Source organism: Onychostoma macrolepis, chromosome 05, assembly GCF_012432095.1.
Source record: "Onychostoma macrolepis isolate SWU-2019 chromosome 05, ASM1243209v1, whole genome shotgun sequence".
NCBI classification, from domain to species: Eukaryota; Metazoa; Chordata; class Actinopteri; order Cypriniformes; family Cyprinidae; genus Onychostoma; species Onychostoma macrolepis.
Genome location: NC_081159.1, coordinates 10,182,221 through 10,202,562, shown reverse-complemented (window position 1 = coordinate 10,202,562; position 20,342 = coordinate 10,182,221). Strand labels below are relative to the sequence as shown.

At 36.3% G+C, this 20,342-nt stretch overlaps 1 long non-coding RNA gene across 1 annotated transcript in view; it reads right to left on the bottom strand.

The window, feature by feature from the left end:
• Positions 1–12,867: 12,867 nt before the first annotated feature.
• The window catches only part of LOC131541506 (uncharacterized), a 41,772-nt gene continuing 34,297 nt past the window's right edge, over positions 12,868–20,342 (bottom strand). The window contains exons 4-5 of the long non-coding RNA XR_009271524.1: positions 17,122–17,167; positions 12,868–13,167 (exon numbers count right to left, since the gene is read on the bottom strand). This is a non-coding gene — a long non-coding RNA (uncharacterized LOC131541506). The remainder of the gene's footprint in view (positions 13,168–17,121; positions 17,168–20,342) is intronic.

The window sequence follows — 20,342 nt, the reverse complement described above, 5'->3', positions numbered from 1 at the left end:
TTCTTATCCTGTATTTACAAAAGACCTTTGTATACGTTTGTCTAACTGATGTCTTTAACTGTCAAATACAAATGGATTTAATGCCTTCTGGTATGGTCTTATGTTTGCCTTTATTGTATTACTTTAGTTTATATCATGCTTCATTTTTCTAGTTGCTTTGTCGACCCAGATGAAATCTGTAGCTTTTAAAACATGATTGTAATTTCCCTACTGATCAAATCACATTTCGATGCATTTCTTTAATGACTGTGTTCCTATTGGTTGTCTCCATTACCTTGAAACTAATTGGAAAAATTGAGCGTTGTAAAAAGAGATGTTCAGTAGATGCTGTGTAAACAGCAAACACACATTAAACCGGTGGAGCTGGTGTAAACAGTGCTTTAGTGGTGAGCATTAACAGACCCATAGACCATCCGGCTTAAACCACCCTTAACCTGAATGTTTTCATAATTGAAACGCTGATGGGCAAAGCATCTTTTTTCTGCCATATTGGTTCATTTATTTTAAAATAATGACTAAAGTTTTCAAATGTTTCCTTTTACATCGCAAATTTTTATGTTGCAAGACATATCTGTATGATGTATCACCAGCCTATACATGCAAAACTCATGTCTATATATGGTACGATTTATCAGGAAATTCACATTCATCTTCCACTGGAAAGCAAACAAACATTATTTAAACATTTTTTTTAATTTTTCATGCCCCTATTGGCAGTTCGTTTTTGAACAGACTTATCAATGTCTTGATAACTCCTAACGGCAAACTGATTGTTTGTGTGTGTGTGTGTGTGTGTGTGTGTGTGAATTAATAGTGTGAATTAGTTTTGTTAAATATACACTGAATGTTCAAAAAATATTATTCTTAATTTACACAGTGGTAGTCAGAGTGTATTTAAAGTATACACTTGTTTGTTTTACTTCTCATGTTTAATTGAAATCAGAGTAGATGGGAGACTTTTTTTTTCTTCTCTCCTATATATATATATTCTTCAAAACTCACACATATGATTTGAGAATATAAGATTTCCAGTCCCACTTTATATTAGGTGGCCTTAACTACTATGTACTTACATTTAAATTAATCATTTGGTACAATGCACTTATTGTGTACATACATGTTCTTACATTGTACTTCTATTTTTAAACATACCTATATATGATTACATCTGTAATTAATTTTTGTAATTACATTTATAATTACACTGCTGACCCATCCCTTACACCTTAAACCAACCCTTAAACCTACCCATACTACCAAACCTGTCCCTAACCTTACCTGTATCCCACACTGTAAAAACAAAAAAGTTGAGCCAACTTAAAATTTTAAGGCAACCAGCTTCAGCAGATTTTTGAGTTTTCTCAACGTGTCGTTTTAAGTTTATACAACAAAAATGTGAGAATCTCCCACAAAGTTGAGCAAACTCAAAAATCTGCTGAAGCTGGTTGCCTTAAAATTTTAAGTTGGCTCAGCTTTTTTTTTCTTTTTTTTTTTACAGTGCACCTCAATAACAGCAAAAGTGTTTTGCAATACAATATGAACACAATAATTACATTGTACTTATTTGTTGATGTAAGTACATAGTAGTTAAGGCCACCTAATATAAAGTGGGACCAGATTTCCTTACAATAAAAAATTGATTTTTTCAAATATTACATAGGATAAAACGTAAAGTCAGATGACTTGACTAAAAATCGTTATAATTAAAATGCACAAGTGACATTAATAAATGAATCCCTTTCTTTTATTATTTGTACAGTGCTGTGGTGAATTGCCTTCATTACTATCCCTGCTGCATGTTTTATTTTTGGATGAAATATCATATCTGGGTCATGGGAGATCACAGTCAACTTTCACAAGCATTTCTGCTTTTTATCCAAGCTTTCTCCTTGGTGTCTGTTCGCTTATTTCCAACTCCCTTGCTCTGCAATACATACTGTGACAATACTGCAGCCCAGCTTTTGTATATCCAGTCAAACATCTTCATTTCTAAATGGCATTCATTATTTTTCATGGTGATTTTTAACAAAAACTGGAAACAGAGCCAAATTACATCCCATTTCTATCTTTTATTAATTAAACAATGATTTGAAATGCGTGCCAGGGCTCCCAGCTGCTCTGCCCTTGAGACACAGAAAGAGACACAAATAGTCCTGCTGCAGTAGCGCAGATGAATTTTACAGTTTTCCGTATCAGTATAATCTGTCATTTAAATTTCCATACAAATTCAACAAATAAATGATGTCTGTGTTTGCTTGGATTTTTCTGCTTTCTGTTTAACATTACAATTTAAACTTATTTAAATAATAAGCATTAAATTATAAAAATTAAATGATGATTATTATTATTATTATTTTAAATCTTAAGATGCAGAGAGTAGACCTGCTTGTATCTGCTTTGACTATATACAGCACTCATATTTCTTTTCTATTGTTTAAGGAAATGCAGGAGTGGCATTTATATGCCATTGTGATATCCAGTCCACTTAGAAGCATCATACTCGTTCTATCAAATGTCATGCGATTTTTCTAGAGACATAATGTTATTTAAAGGAATTACACTGGAGGTGCTTTTGTTGCATGTATACACTTCTCTCAATGTAAATGTCACCTCCGTGCATTGTTGACATTAGACCCTGGTCGCAAGCCCCAAACATCCCTTGCACAGGACGAGATGGAATACTGTGCAAATGAATATTATGCATTTTTTAGTCAAACCACAGGCAAAACGTGACTATTGCGGCATGTTCTCAGGAGAAACATATTAAATTCGAAACATAAATAAGCTCATCTCTCATCAAGGGCTTGCAAACTGTAATACTGCGTGCAAATCAAAGTATTTCACACAGGCAATGGTGCAATAGGATTCATGACTATTGAATAGTCTTTCTCTACCTATAGAGTCCTCTGAGTGAGGCCTATTGAAAAGACGCCAAGCAGCTCTGAAAGAGGGGTGGACCGTCTCTGAGAGGGCCGCTTTGTGGGTCCATTGGGTCAGACAGATCTCCTGCTGTGAACTCCCACACCTTACAATCCGTCTCTCCCTGATGCTCCCCTCTCTGTTGTCTACCTAATGGCCAGAGCCCCTTAAGCCCAGAGCTGCTCAACTAAATGGAGCTAGATGTCATTTTTAAGCAGTATTCTTTAAATAAGCCTTATAGGATGACAAACAAAGCGAATATGGTACAATATAGTAGAAATATAAGTCTAAGACATTCTGACCAAATGGCCTGCTGTGGTTATATGCTGAAGGCATTAGTTTGAATAGATTCTGCCACAGCTCTGCAATCCACAAATGTGATAATTAAAAGAGAGGGGAGGGCGGGCTCTCCAGAAAAGAGAGAGAGAGGGAGAGAAAGAATTCTCTTCATCAAGTAATTAGCCAGGCTTTCATACGGAGCCGCTTGGCATCCTTATTATATTGCGTCGGGTGGATGATGGACTTACAGGGAATCACGGACACACGTACCTGATGTGGCACGTCTGAAAAACAGTAAGATTGCAGGATGAAAGCTGTCTGGACGCAGCATATTCATGTGCCGTTATTTGCATGTCCGACCGGGTCCGCCCTTCTGTCAAGGTTGCATTGTGTATCTTCTATAGAGCAGTCAGATTCATCTTTTTATTTTATGCCACCATTTGTGGTACTTGAGGATAAAATGCACTGACATTTAGAATGAATGTTTTTATTCACATTGTGTTCTTGTTATTTCATTATTTCAGGTCTTTAAAAGCCAATATAAGTGACAGTCTGTCTGTACAGGCCGCTTCTCTGGGTGCTTTTCATGCGCTTTTCGAAAAATTAAACAATGTAAAAGTGTTTTCTACATGTTCTACAGCTTGCGTGGTTGCTGAAATTATTTGACAAAAGACAATGATTATTGACAAACTGATTAATGACATAATACTGTTTAAAGCCTATGGAGCTGCTGAAGTCTGTAAAGTCACTAACTAACAACACATGTTGTGGTGATAAAGAGCTTGACCTTTAGGTTAAGGGTGTTTGGCCAGCATTTGACCTTGACCTCTAGGCATGTTATCTGCTGACCTGTTCTTGTTAAAGTCATATTGATTACTGATCCCCAGAGACTCGAGCTCACTGACCGCACATTTCACTCCCTTTATTTTCAATTATTTTTTACTGAAACTCTTTGTATAGATTTAGATTTCAAGTGGTTTGCGCAGTGTGTCATTTTATCCAGTCATGTGTATTGCTGCAATGTCTGTCTGTTTTGACATAAATAAAATATTAATCATGAAAAACTCAACTTTAATTTTTATGTAATGCGTTTCTTTTTGTACAGCACTATGCCTATTTCTTATTCTGCCAGATTTTGTTTTCTTCAAAATCTTCAAAGGCCTGTTGTTTTTTTTTTTTCAATTTATACATTGCATTAGGTATATGTTTGCTTTATTTGCAATAATATAATGTGTAAGAGAATTTATAAATGATTAGCATTATTAAGGTTTTAATACATCGGCATCGAAAATGTCTCAAGATATGCAAATCCTTTGTGTTGCTCTGAGTGTTGCGCGGTTTACAGCACGTTTAACATAATAATAATAATAATATAAAACTACATTTTGTTTTCTTTGAAATAACTGAAAAATAAAAAGTCTGTCTACACTGTCTCTTGACAATTTATTACACTGTTATTTGCTGCAATGCCAACTCATTCATGTTTAAATTGAAATAAAAATGAAAATAACATATAAATAAACTGTTACCATTTTGACATTCATAATTATGTCTTATAGAGCACTTCAAATTCAAGTTAATTAAAATGGAAATTTGAAATTATACACAACTCATTAAAGATGTATCTTAATTCACATATCTTGCTGTACTTTACATGAGCGTAACAGCATTACTTGATGCCTCCTCATCCTCACATTGTCCAGCAGCCTCTCCAATACTTCTCAGGAAAAAAAGGTTTCAGAGCACTGACCACGCAATGCAGTGGCACACCCAGGAACAACAACAAGAAGCCGCCGGTGAAGTTCTCAAGGAACAGTGTGTGTCTGGCCATGAAGTGGGGGCTGGAGCGTTAGCATAACAAAGGCCCTAGAGCATGTGAACTTGAGGAACCTTTCGACCCCGCAGCTCGATGTTTGAATGGCGCTAAGGCCTCCTCACAGAGCTCCTCCGCCACTCTACTATTCGTGGCTAAATTGCTAATCAGGGTAATTTAATAAACTTTTCAATATGCCTCCATCTCTCATCAGGAGAGGCATTCACAGCCTCTGCTCCTCTTTCACACACACACACACACACAAAGCTTGCTCTCTCTTTTTTATTTAGTCAGTTCATAGGCAGCTGTTGCTCATAATTCTCTGTGCAAACGAAACGCTGGAAGTGTGTGTGTGTGTGTGTGTGTGTGTGTGTGTTTAGTGGCACTGTAGTACCTCTGTACATCAGTGACACAAATAACATCACAATCAATCACTTATGGCCATTATGGCACTGGGGAATTAATCAGGAATATCAAAGTGCAATGCATTTTATTTTGTTGCTATTTACTCTGTAGAAAAAGAAGAAGAAAAAAACATTTGAATGATGCATTGTTGTTAATGTATTTTTTCTTTCTCTCTCTCTCTAAGGAAAATGTATAAGATGACAGCTGCTCTCACAAAACAATTCAACACAAGTCTGACATCTATTTTAACCATCGGCAATGATTCTCGCTCTCTATCATGCTAGCTGTTTGAACGTCCTCTAAACCTCACTTCGTTTTGATAACATCTCCATCCTTGTCATATTTTCTTACACATTTTGAGGCCCTTACCAAAATGTTTGCTCAAATGCAAGTGATGTCATGTTTAGGTGTGTTTGTCCTGGCAGGGTGATGTCAGTGCAGTGACGGTGTGTGTGTGTGTGTGTGTGTGTGACTCAGAGCGAAGGCTGTGGTCGGTATATGAGTAACAGTGAAGGTCCAGCTCTGTCTTCAGGCCCTATAAATACAGTGTATGACTCAATCTTCCGAATGAATCCAGGTTAAATTGTATACGTGAGTGTATGTGTGCGTGCACATGAATGTGAGACTGTCATTAGGACAGCCTGCTCAGATTTGCAGAGAGCCTGTGTGCAAGTGGAGACCTCTAGGGTTCAGTAACTCAGCTTCTATGATAGAGATGCAAGGCCACATCCATCTGTAAAGATGTATACATTTACATTTAGCAGATATTTTCCTACCAAAGTCAGTTGCACAATAAATAATAATAATAATAATACAAACTAATAAAAATAACAATAATAATAAAAATAAAATATCATAAATTAAATAAATGATATAAGTGACCCTGGACCACAAAACCAGTCATAAGTCAATAATAGCCAACAATACAATGTATGGGTCAAAATTATCGATTTTTCTTTTATGCCAAACATCATTAGGATATTAAGTAAAGATCATGTTCCATGAAGATATTTTGTAAATTTCCTACCGTAAATATAGCAAAACTTAATTTTTGATTAGTAATATGCATTGCTCAGAACTTCATTTGGACAACTTTAAAGGCGATTTTCTCAATATTTAGATTTTTTTGCACCCTCAGATTCCAGATTTTCAAATAGTTGTATCTCACACATCAATGGAAAGTTTATTTGTTCAGCTTCCAGATTATGTATAGATCTCAATGTATCTCTATGTATAGACCCTTATGACTGGTTTTGTCATCCAGAGTTATGTATATACACACACATACACAACATATATTTACAAACATATACATAAAACGATTTACATATTACAATTATTTATTTACATTTGTAATGTAATCATATACACATATAAATGAATTTATAGACTTCCTCTGGGAACAAAACACTGGTTTGTCTGTCTCTTGAACATTTTCCTGATTCTTTGTTGTGTTATTATGAGCTGGGTATTTATATACAGCATTTTCTGTGCAAAATATTATTGTTAAATAAAATAAATTCTTTGCATTATGCATTAAACTTATATTCCAACGCAGAAAACAACCACTTTATAGGGGCATATCTTAATACTTGTCCAATATTGGAAAAATACAACATATTTTTGTGATATTTATAAGGCTGGTTAAACTGATTAGAATTTGCACAATGCTTCAGGCGACGCAGGCATGCATGGAGAGGATGGAAGGCTATGCTATATATACACAGAGAGATATCACACACGCAGACAGATATTCTCATGGTCTATGGGTAATTTGCATCAGAGTTAGCCATGGTAAGGCCTCTCTTCCACAGTGGAACGGGGATGGCAGACACTCTCTCATGGGTGATACAAGAAGGATGTGTGTGAGGTGTCTGTCTTTAAATCCTCAACCACATAAAACATAATCTGGTGTCGTCTACTGAATGCTATCCTAATCAAAGATGCCATTGTTCCTTTATTAGGCCTAAATATAATTATTTTGCAGGAAATAAAGTGTGATAAAGCAGTTGGCTTTACACATTTATCTATTTTTATTTTTTATAAAATAAATAAATAATATGTAAGTTAAATATTTTATGTTTTTTATGCATATATATATTTATAATAATTGCTTTTTTAATTCAATTATTTTTAATGAAACAATATTCAGTCTTTGAGGGTTTATTCTACATTTTTTACTTTTTTGATAGGGACACATGTCTGAAGTTCAAGTTGAAGGCTTCAGTGAGTTTAGACAGCGACATTTGGTGTCTGACAAGGCAAGTAGTGAAAGGCTATGGAAACAAATGAAGGATGGGTCTCTAAGGACCTCCACTGTGGTCTGAGCACTGGGTGAGGGGACTTTGTCTAGACCAGACCTCCTTTGTGAGTCCCCTGTGATCCCAGTGTCCTGTCTGAATGGAGGAACTTGACCCTAGAACATGGCCTATAGTGACAGAGATACTGAATTTATTTGTAAATATCAACTCAAATCCTGAAAATCGCAGTCTAAAGTATGTAAGATTTTAGAGATGATTTAAGATTAGTCTCAGATTTATAGGAGAATGAGTTTCTGGAGTATGTGAGATGTCATTTGTTCTTTGCATATTAATGTTTGCATCTCATGAATAGAATCAAATCGCTGTTAAATTCAGCGAGACAGCAATAGTCTGCAGTCTGGCTGATCCACGGTCATAAGCCCACTGGATAATGGACAGGGACACTCATGGATAAGTTTGGAGTGGCTTCAGTGAGAGAGGGTTTTAGGACCCACGTATTATTTTGCACTGCAATTATACATGTATGAATGATGAATTAAATTGAGATGATTTTCAATTCTCTGATGGGTTTGAAGGATAGTGATTTTAATCGTAATACAAGATTGGGCATTTTTACTCATACAAAGGCTAATTAACACTAAAAAATTGAGAAAACCCGTTGCCTTAAAATTTTTAAGTAAATGATAATTAAAAAAAATAAGTTAAGTGAATTGTCAAATTTACTTAATAATTTTAAGGCAACGGGTTTCCTCATTTTTTTAAAGTTAAGTCAACTTATCACTTTTTACAGTGCAGCATGTATGATGTTTTTGGCAGAAATATGAGAGCAACTGATGAAGGTATTTTTTTTTTTACCATGTCAATTAAATTGATTTTGTATTTATTATTTACTTAATAATTTTAAGGCAACGGGTTTCCTCAATTTTTTTAAGTTAAGTCAACTTATCACTTTTTACAGTGTATCAAAAAGTATATATTACTGTGTATTATAAGTCTTACAGCTTTGTGTGAGAAACAAAAGTTGAAAATGTAATCGTGTTCACAAGGAGCGATGTTCAATTGATCTCTTTAATAATTGAAATTTTAGAAATCAGTCATTACCAAATCAATACCCCTCTAATATCAGAAAATCTTAATGCTCTCCTGCTTTTAGTTCCTCTTCAAACAGAAATTATGATGAGGTTCAGTGTTTAGTTTTGTCTAAAGAAGTTTCCCTATACCCCGTGTAACATATTTAAAAGGGCCAATCGAAATGATATTTACAGGGTTAAAAAAAGACAACATAACTTGCCCTCTGTTTCTGTCTTTCATCCCTCAGTTTTATTAGGACTCATAAAACAATAATGCTTTGACTGTTGGTTCTGTATCAGTTAAAAAGCAAAAAGCACTCCACTTGTTTAAACCACACTGCCTCAAGGCATGCTGGGATAAGAAAGGGGCTCTCAGAGCAGTGGGACAACCAGAATACAGATACTAATGTCAGACTCAGCTATATACAGTCCAAACACATTAAACACATTTTCACAGTAAATTGTATTTCTTATTTTTAATTGTGAGATGAACGTGAATATGTTAAGTAGTCAGAAACATTGTTTCTATCATGTATTTTGAAATAATCTTTTCCCATACTTGTTAACATCTATAACTGCAGAAATTAATCACAGAATGCAAGGCTTCGTCTAGCCTGTTATTGACCAATATAAACATTTTACACTCACCAAGTGTGGTTTTGTAGCAGTAAACAACCATGTAACTATCAATGCAAACATGCAGAGTCGGGAAGGATTAAACCGTCCTTGTGTCTGAGCTCAGGGGTCTTCTGCATCTCCAGCAAATCTCTACCAGTGTCTGAATTACACTTTAGTGGCACATTAGAGAAAAAAAAAGCTCCATTGTGTATTGTCAATAGTGAAGCAATGTATGAAGAACTGTTCACACAGAACTTCCTGCACGAATCCTCGCAACCAACTTTAACCCATTGCAAAATGTACATGGGGAAAACTTTCGTCCACAAGCAAAGTTCCTGACACGGTGATTCCTTATTTTTAACGTAAGAGCGGACGTGGCTTCCCACGCTGCTACCAGTTATTTTAGCTATAAAAAAAGAGTCTGTTATGGTGCTTGATGTTGCAAACTAGGCCTATAGTATTTGTTATATTTTTTCTATATTTTTCTACAATTTGACCATTTACTGCACTTTGTTCTTCCACTTATTACTGTGACCAATGAACAGCACATTCACTGAAAATTCGCTGGAAAGCAGTCATTTTTAGTAAATGCCATCTGATTGGCCTAGTAACCATGGGAATTTCACTAAATCTCAAGTCAAGAATTAAGATTCTTGAATTCTGCATTCTGATCGTTTAAAATTCTTTAAAATTGAATGTAGGCCTGCACTGACCACAAAGAAACCACACAAATAGCCTACATAATCAAATTACTGTCATTTGGACCTGCTCATGAATTTCTGTGCAAACCTTTTGTAAAAACATTTTATCATATTGTTGAAGCCTAACATTTCACAGGCGCTTTACATTGTGTCTGCTTGTGTTTATGAGTGAAACCCGTTGCGTTCAGACTTCAAATGTGGTGTGTATGAAAAAAAAGAAAAGAGAACCTAAAAAAAACGAAAACCTGCTACAGTTTTAGTGTGGCCCAAAACTTGTCGTTCTCAGTTTGAAGCGAGAGAGAGAAACCTCACAGGCCACTGCAACCCATCTGTGAAAATCAGTGCGGCATGTGTTCTGTCACAGGGGCCTCTTGCACAGGTAGATCTGTGCTTTGGAGGACATCACCCAGCATGCTTGGGAATTCTGACTGGCAGACAGACACTCTGGGAATATGTCACAGTTCTCGCTTTAAAAGTTCTCTTTGTGCTATTCAGCCCGACTCTGCACGAGTACATATACGCAAACGCACACGCGCAGGCGCGCATACACCTCGTGCTGCGGCATATGCTCAGCTTTTCAGATGTATCCCTCTATTTGTCTGTAGAGAAATCCAAAAGAAGCTCCCTTTACAATTCAACTGGCTCTCATCTCCTTTAGCACGAAAGTGTGGAAAATTTGGAAAGGAAGTGTTTGGTATCTCACCATCCGTGGGGAGTGCGCGGTGTATCACGCCTTGGAGGCTTTTCCCCTCCTTCCCGTTTCTCCCTTCTTTCCAATAAGAATAAGATAACACAAAGACCTGCTATCGGGAGATAAAGGTGAAATACTGCACAGTACTTTCCTCTTTCTTAAAGCAAGAAGAGAGAGAGAGAGAGCAAGTCCTGGAGTAAGTAATGGAGTTTTTAAAGTTAGATACCTCTCGCTGGCCTCACCAAGGTCACTTTCTTTGGCCTTAAAAGCACTCTCACTTTATTTGCTTTTCTCTAAATTTCAAATGTCAACAAAAAGTATATTGAGTTTCATTGTTTGCGTTTGATTTCGGATCATTCGTAAGTGATTCTAAAGCAAAGCTAGCGGGGCTTTTTGTGGTTCTATGTGCTTACAGACAATTCAATTGTGCCGTGGAGTTAAGCGGCCGGTGCCATTGTTCTGGGAAGATCTACTCTAAAACTGTGTTTCATAACTGAAGATGGAACATCAGTCATCATAGATTTACAATGGACATCAGTCAGTCAATATGCTTAATCAGATTCTGCCTCTGCCCACCATTTGTAATTCTTCATTATTTTCCATCTCTGTGTTACAGATTACGAGTCTGGGACCATTAATCTGAAGATTTGGACTGAAACAACTGAGATGGTGAATTCATGTGTTCGTCAGATGTCTGAGAGGGTGTCTGGACCTACTGAATCAACTAAATGCTGGTCTGTGGAAGTAGAACAACACTGCTGGGGGATTCGTGTGTGATTTCAATAAGACGGTCAGTTAAAAATGGTCAGAAAAATGTGAAAGACACTAGACACATTCATTGGGTTTTTGTGTTTTATGACAACTAACCATAAACTAAATTATTTTTATACTGATTTTTTTAACTTTTCTATGTCCCAACTCTAATACAAACCCTTGCAGAAAATATTCTGCATGTTTACCTTTAAAATAAATAAATAGGTTTTATATTGGGATTTCAGTTGACTCAAACTCCTTTAAGTTTTTGTCATCAGTAATGTAGATCAGGGTTTATGTTGTTAAATGAATGTTTATTACATTATTTTAGCGTTGAAATGTTGATTTAAAAAAACGGACTCAATACTGTATGAAACCAGATGATCCAACATTCAGCATACATGATTAAAAGAGCATTTTGAGCTTCAATGGAAGCAAGAACATTTAAGAACACCATGCATGCTCAATGTCAAATATATAATAACACTAATAGTTGAATCCCACAGATTTAGTATTTTCAATCCCACTACGTACACAAGTAATTCACACTCTCAATGCATTTTATTTCGATTTAAGTATGTTTTCCCATTATATTTCCTTTCCTCACTGTTGCTTTAGTTTGTTTGGTTTGGTCTTAAGAGAAAAACACCTTTTCTGCTCCAGATACAGGCAACACCTGGCCATAACAGAGTCACATGACACTGAGGTCAGAACGACACACAATGCTGGGCATTGTGTTCAGGTGTTCTGGTAGACTCCCATGTAATCAACTCTTTGTGACACATGCAGAAAGAGCAGAATATATGAACTTTCATTTCCAGACCAAAGAAGCTTTATTCCTGCATCTTGACCACTTCCTGATGCAATTCAGAGAAAACAGCAAACCAGCTTTTCTGGGACATTAAAACATGAAATTCTTCTTGCTCATTTTACCTTAGTCACATTAGTGGGACTAAACTGTTTCAAGAACAAAATGTGGAGAGCTACTTTGCATTATGCTTGTGAAATAAATACTTGTGTAAAATGTGTATAAATCAAATCCAAGCTGTGACATTGAGACTAGACATTATTGTTCTTTCATATTGTGTGCGTGAAATTTTTGAACAATGACAAACCAGAGAAAACTTAGATCCGAAAATGGAAAGAAAGGATAATTGTACATTATAATCGTAGAAATATTGTAGAGGTGACATGTTCAGACTGAAGCAATAATTCCCTGTGCGGCAGTCCCTTAGTGTGGTACTGATTCAACCATGTCAACCCTCTCAATGGATCCGAGACTGATCATTTTAATACCCAGGATATTAAATATTTCATCACCCACAGTTCAGCAAATAAATCACAAGACCTGTTCCCTTTTTTAGAAAAATGCACAATTTATTGAATGAATAAAATCTACAAGCTTGTTGAAAAGTTGGACCCTATAGCAATTTCATAAAAAATAATGCACTCCACACAAGGTTCAAGGGTTAATCAAGCTACTTTGTATGTTGTGCACAATGTGCTGTCAGACCGCACCGCAACATTAGGTCACAGTGGTCATCTTTCCATGTCGGCAAAGCTGAATGAAATGAGCAACTCATTGGGTTTGTGACCCTGCGTCTTCAGCTGCTGGACACTAATGAGGGTGGCATGTGCTGGAGAAAGCTCTCTCAACCTGCAGCAGAGAGAAGAACACACAGAAATGTGACATTAAACATTATTAAACATGAGGAGCTTAAAGTTAAAACTGCATTCGATTCTGTAAAAATGTGTCAAAAATGAATCGCCGTGTCAACTGTTTTAATGCCTTTCCAAAAAATTATGTGAAATCTTGCTCTGCATACGTCATCAAAAGTTACTTTTCTCATTTACTACAATAATTTTGTTCAAGTGTACTATTCATCAAAAGTTACTTTTCTCATTTATTACAATAATTTTGTTCAAGTGTACTATATGTACAGCAAGAACAGCAAATGTAGATTTTGTGATACAAAGGTTTTTTTAAATTGTTATCTTTTTTAATAAAATAAATATATTACCAATTTATTTTTAAACGTTTGAATTTTGTTTTACAAGATTAAGTTCATACTTTTTTGTCCATTTCTTAATTCAGTTTGGCATTTGTCGTACAATTCAAGTCCATAAAACTTCTAGAAATCTGTGATTTCTAGGCAAGACTGTATAGCCAATGGTTGTGTTTAAAATCATGGTAAAACTTTAGTTTAGGGATCATTTCTCACTATTAACAAGTTGCTTATTAACATGCCAATTATTAACATATTGGCTGTTTATTAGTACTTATAAAGCACATATTCTGCATGACCATGCTATACATCCCTAATCCTACAAGCAGCAAATTAGCAGTTTATTGAGGCAAAAGTCGTAGTTAATGGTTTGTAAATATCGAGAACTGGACCTTAAAATAAAGTGTAACCAAAATCATTTTAAGCGCAACAAACTTTGTTACAGTTCATCTCATCAAAGAGTGTAGAGTCAGAACTATTCATCAAATACAAGCTCTTCAAGTAAAAAGCAAAAGGTGATTCTCAAAAAAGTATTTCTTTCATAAAAGCTCTGTTATTCCTCACTCTGGTCTGTAAGTGATTTGCCACAAAGCACTAATTCTGACATTAAGCCCTCACAAATCCCTTGCTGCTCATTTAGTCCAGCTCAAGCTACCATGATCATTTCATTCATCAAGAAATTGAAAAGAACCTCACACTCTCTCTCTCTACGGCACAAGGGAAGAGTCCTCATAAGCATCACAAAGTTTTCCACACAGCTTGCCAGTTTTATTAAAAGTTGTCTAGCACTAGGAGGGATTCTGACATTCCCAATATTCCAGGCTGTCTGTCGGCAGGCTTACAATGTATTATTATTAAACCTCTTTAATATAGATACACACTTAATCCAAGTGTACAGTTTGAGGAGAAGAGATCAATGAGAAATAAAAAATGGAGGATTGTAGCAAAATGAACTGTCTCTATTGCCCTGTCAGACTTTAAGTGCACATTCATAAGCTGAATTCTGAAATGGTTTGGCTCTAATAGACTCGGGATGGCCCTCTGACTGCTGCTCTCAAGATCTTTCTTCTGAAATGAAACCTCATCGCAGGCACTTCTTCACGTAGGTGTCATTGTTTTCCTCTTTCCTGTGCTTCAAATTCGCAATAAAAACAAAACAGCAGTGCACGCACAAGACGAAATGATGCTTTAAATTTCATTGCCTTTTAGATCTGACTCACATCCTGAAACATCATCTTAGATGAAATGGACACTTCTCACTTCCACGACTCCTTCCACCGACCAGGAGTTTGACTTCTCCACAGGCCTTCGATTCGTCAACAAAAGGAAACTAAACCCTGCCTCATTATGAAACGTGAATCACTTTGAGTCTAAACCATTATCACAGTACAGTACGTGACTGACAAAAAGATCACCAAGTTCTCAAAAACCTTCATGAACTGTTCGCTAACAAAGAGGAAAACAATAATGGAGTGTCCGACACTTTGTCTTCCTCCTCATCCTCTCACATGGTTTTTGTTTACATGTCTCCTTATAACCTGATAAGAGTGTGTTTTTTTTATTGTTGTGAAGAACACAGGTCTGGGAGGGTCTGCGTTTCTGCCTCCCCTCATTATTTCTTGTTTGCTGTTGGGCAAGAGAATAACTTATCCGATTCCACTTACCCCCCTATAGCTTTCTCTCTCTTTGGTTATTATAGTATTATATTTCTTAAAACCTTAGAAGGCGATAACAAGCATGAGATTTTACTCAGGACAGGACCTTTATGCTAGTTAATATACTGTTAGCTGTATCTTAGCTGTACGCTAACGTGTTTCCAGGGTTCCTTTGAAGTTTTGCTGGAGGTAGGATATTGTGGATGTCGCTTACGGACATGTTGCCAGCACTTTCTTCAGTGGCTTGTTAGATTTGTCTCATCCAGCCATCTCCATTCTAAATCTCTTGTCCCAGAGAGTAAATAATTAAATACTAAAATCAAGACAACAACAAAAAGTACTTCAGCCCAGAGGAATAAATTAAAAGTGCTTGCTACATACAGCACGCTGCCTCAGGAGAAGCATGTACCTTTGAAGTGTGGTCCAAGATCAGCACAGATATGTTTTTCAGCATCAGTTTGCTTTTACTGACTCTGCAGAATTCATCACCCTATCTGTGTCAGATTCCTCTCAGACCACACATTATTTCTCTGAAAAATGAAAGAGGTGCTTGAGCCACTCTTTCCCGAACTGAACCCTGTAACTCAATGCGGCGCGCGCTAACCACTCCTGCTTGATGCGACCACACTGCTGTCCCGAATGAAAAGAGCAACACCATCTAAGAACTCACCTATTAAGTTAAATGAAGTGTTCATGTGCACTAAATACTGATAACAGGGACAATAAGTAGTATGTTTGCAGTTTGGGCCACTAAATCAGCTATTCAATCAAAGATGATACTCCAGTGAAAAGCAAAAAAACAAAACAGAAAAAAAAAACACAAAACAAAACAAAAAAAACAGCCTACTAGCCTAAAATGGTTTAGTGATTTTATTTGGTCTCCCAATCTGGTATTTTGGCTGGTTTTGGTTTTGGTTACTTTTTTGGCTTTAATATTTAAAAAAAATAAAAATGTAACAACAGTTTTCTGATGTTAGACAAATAAAATATTTAATATTTTTAGTAAGTGTTTTATTTTTTTTTTACCTGTAGATTTTAATTTACATTTTTATAATTTAATTCATTATTAGTTTTTCCACTATCTCACAAACCTCTTATTGAGGAGAACTGGCCCCCTGACTGAGCCTAGTTTCTCTCTAAGTTTTTTTTTTCCCTCCATTTCTGTCGCTGATTGAGTTTTGGTTCCTTTCCGCTGTTGCCTTTCATTTTCTAAAAAAAAAAAAAGAAGAAATTTCTATACTTTTTAACCACAAATGCTGGTCTTGCACTAGCTCTCCTCACGTATTACGTAGTCATGTTGGAAAGGTCACACGTGAAGTAGGCGGAAGTACCGACCCAGTGTTTACAAGTGTGGAGGAGGAGGACCATTCAAAAGTTGTTGTATGTTGAAATGACACATATTTATGTCTTTGTATCAGTTCATTATTTAAAATGGTCTGTTTGTGTGCGTATCCTGGATGTTCAAATCTTTTGAAACTTAAAAGATTTCTTCCACTAGGAAAAAATGCGACCTTTCCAACGTGATTACGTAATGCGTGAAGTCGTGGAAGCGCCTCGCAGAGCTAATGCATGACGAGCATTTGTGGTTAAAAACTATTTAATTTCTTTTTGACTAAGAAAGAAAAACATGAACATCTTGGATGACATGGGGGTGAGTAAATTCTCAGTAAATTTTAATTCTGGAGTAAGTTTTGGCAATATTATTGTCTTGATTGCACAGACACTATTGGAAAAGAACTGAACTGAGCTGGACGATCAAATGAACTGACTTTAACAGAAATATTGACAATATTTACTATTGTCTTCTTTTTAGAGCTGCTTTACAGCAGAATTGAATTTTGTTTGCATTACTGACACACTATTTTCCAAAAACTTTTTTCTTTGATTCACCTCACTTCTTAACCTCAGATATGACCCCTTATTTTATGTGACATAAATAAGTCTACTAACCTTCCTTCCTCACATCAAAGAGCAATGCACCTCCTCAGAAGCATCACTAGAAGGAAAGAAAAAACAATAATTAGTGTCACGTGTGAATGAACTGCTTCTATACGTCTAGTTAAACCCGTCAAAATGTCCCTGCTCCTTTCTGACCTGAAGTAAATGACGTGACCTACTTCTTCCTCCACCTACAGCGCTTTTGTTGCTGTAGATAAAAGCACCTTCTCACCACATATCTGACAATGTATAAGTAAAGCACATTCCAGTGCACAACCTCACTCCCAACCCAACAGAGAAACACTAAAAGAGTTTCAGCTATTATAAATAATTTACAGAATTTTTCATTCGCCCTTTTAACCCCTCTGCAAAAAGCACATTTGGCTCAGGTTAAAAATATATGCTCCACATATCCGTTTGGTGTATGAAGGCGAATCATAACCTGGAGAAGCCCGTGGTTTAGTTGAGTCCCACGTTGTGCGAAAGTCAGTGTTGATGTGAGAATAAATAAATGTGTGACTACGGGTCGTAGGAATATAAAAACGCTAAACAAATACCATCCCTGACCGAGACGATAAGCACCAACTCAACAGTTTCTCCATTCAACTGTGAAATGTTCATCCTGCTACTATTTAATCTAACTAATGCACATAATCACTCTTTTCTTGTCCTGCTGAATCAAGTGCTTTGCCCTGGGTACCCACGCTTTGGTACGGCCCTGACATGCTGCAGTGTTTCCATGGAGATCAGGATAAACCTATGCTCCTCCACCAGGCAAGATGGGTGAGGCTGAGCATCCATGTACACACAAACACACCCCCATCTTGGTATCTGACACCAGACAGCACAAATATCTCTTCGCCAGGGGCTCCTCTCCTTTCATATGTGTGCAAATGAATTCATGGCCATCTAAGAGCGGGCGAGATCAACCCCGTCTACCAACAGCTAACCCAATGGAGCAGGGGCAGCCCTGTCATAGGGCCTTTCAGAAACGGCTAAATCTAGATAAATGCACTTAGCACTGCGTGAAAGCGTATTCACAAAAGTGGTGCAATATTTTCCAATTTTTATCATTTTCATAAATCTTCTCAGTTTTGACACTGTAATTAGATATAAGGTAGTTCATATTTATCCAAGAAATATTTTCCGGGTATATAGATCTCTGTGTGCTTTTGTGGGCATCCAGGGACATGTACAGTGTATCCCTCTGTTCATCCTGAAATGATTCATTTCATTAGCTGTTATCAATAATGTAACAGTGTGCTTGTTCAGTTCTCCTCTCTCTCCGCTACAACATTACATATGCACTACCACATACACTTACAAAGCAGGTATGTGAGCCCACAAACATACACTAAAACACACACACACACACTCAAGCACACATAACCTACAAACGTCATCTGATGTTTAGATACATCGGTCTGCTCATCATATTGGAATTTGTTTAAAATCATTATTCTACAGCACTCAACTTGACTATAATCAGTTATAGAAGTGTAATATTATTAAACAATGTATTTGTTTATATATATATATATATATATATATATATATATATATATAAAATGTATTTGTATTTTTTTTTATTTACTTTTACATATTTATGCATTTTTTTTTAGCAATTTAGCATTTAAAGGGATATTCCACCCCAAAATGAAAATTTTGTCATTAATCACTTACCCCCATGTCGTTCCAAACCCGTAAAAGCTTTGTTCGTCCTCGGAACACAATTTAAAATACTTTGGATGAAAACCGGGAGGCTTGTGACTGTCCCATTGACTGCCAAGTAAATAGCACTGTCAAGGCACAGAAAATGATAAAAAACATAGTCAAAATAGTCAATCTGCCATCAGTGGTTCAATCGGAATTTTATGAAGCGACGAGAATACTTTTTGTACCCAAAGAAAATAAAAATAACGACTTTTATTCAACAATTCGTCTCCTCTCCGTCTTTCTGTGTCATCGTAGCGACATTTTGGAGAGCATCCGATGGACGCAAAGTGCGTACGCTATTCTCTGTCATCAGTAATGCATGGATACGCTGTTTCTGTTCAAATCAAAGTGTAAATAAACGTACAATGCAAAAAGTGTTCTCGTCTCTTCATAAAATTCAGATTGAACCACTGATGACAGATGGACTATTTTGATGATGTTTTTACTTTTCTGTGCCTTGACAGTGTAATTTACTTGGCAGTTAATGGGACAGTCACAAGCCTCCCGGTTTTCATCCAAAATATTTTAAATTGTGTTCCGAAGACGAAGGAAGCTTTTACAGGTTTGGAACGACATAGGGGTAAGTGATTAATGACAAAATTTTCATTTTGGGGTGGAATATCCCTTTAACAATAATAAACATTATACATAATATATAAAAGAAAATAAATTTCTTTATAATTAATTTAGTTTATGTATTATTTAACAATTCATAATATAATAATAATACTAAATATTGTTGCAGGTTTAATATCGTAATATATTTAGTATCTTCATCTCTTACTTCATCTTCTTTCCCCAGGATAGAAGAGCCTCTACTTACCCATATACTAAAAATAATCCTTTGTGATTGGAGGGCTAATTTGAAGTGTCAATTATTCTTATGCAAATGCATATGTTCTTTCTCACATTTCAAAAGAGGCTGAGCACAGATGGCTACCCACAAATCATGCCACGCAAGGCAAAGCAGCCGACCAGACAATAAGACCTTGTATAATGTGATGATGGTGTCTGCATGTCTGTCTTCCCTTACGCTGGTGGATGCTCTTAATGATAACAATGCTTTGCTATAGTAAAGATGTAAACTAGCTCTTGTTTATCACCATGGAATGATAACCTTCACCATGAATCAGCTGATATGGATATATTCATGATTATTTATCAGTAGAAGTCTAAGAAAATAAAAAACACAAAGAGGTTATTGTAGATTAAAAGTAGCATTAATATAGAGCTACATACCGTAGATTTTGCATTCTGTGGATGGCAGTATTAAAACTGTATTGCCCATATGCCTCATTTTAGCATACACTGACAAATGTGGGCAGCAAAAAGGAGAAGAAAGAAAGAAAAAGGAAAGTCAAACAGAAAGAAAGAGACGGTAAGGAACAAGAGGCTGCTCTCTCAGCGTGACCTGAACAAGCCACTAAAACGTGATTTCTGACAGTTTGCTAGCACTCAGGCTGAGAGACAGCGGCCTCTATGCTTTCACGCTAAAGACCATGATTTTGCCTCTGAGA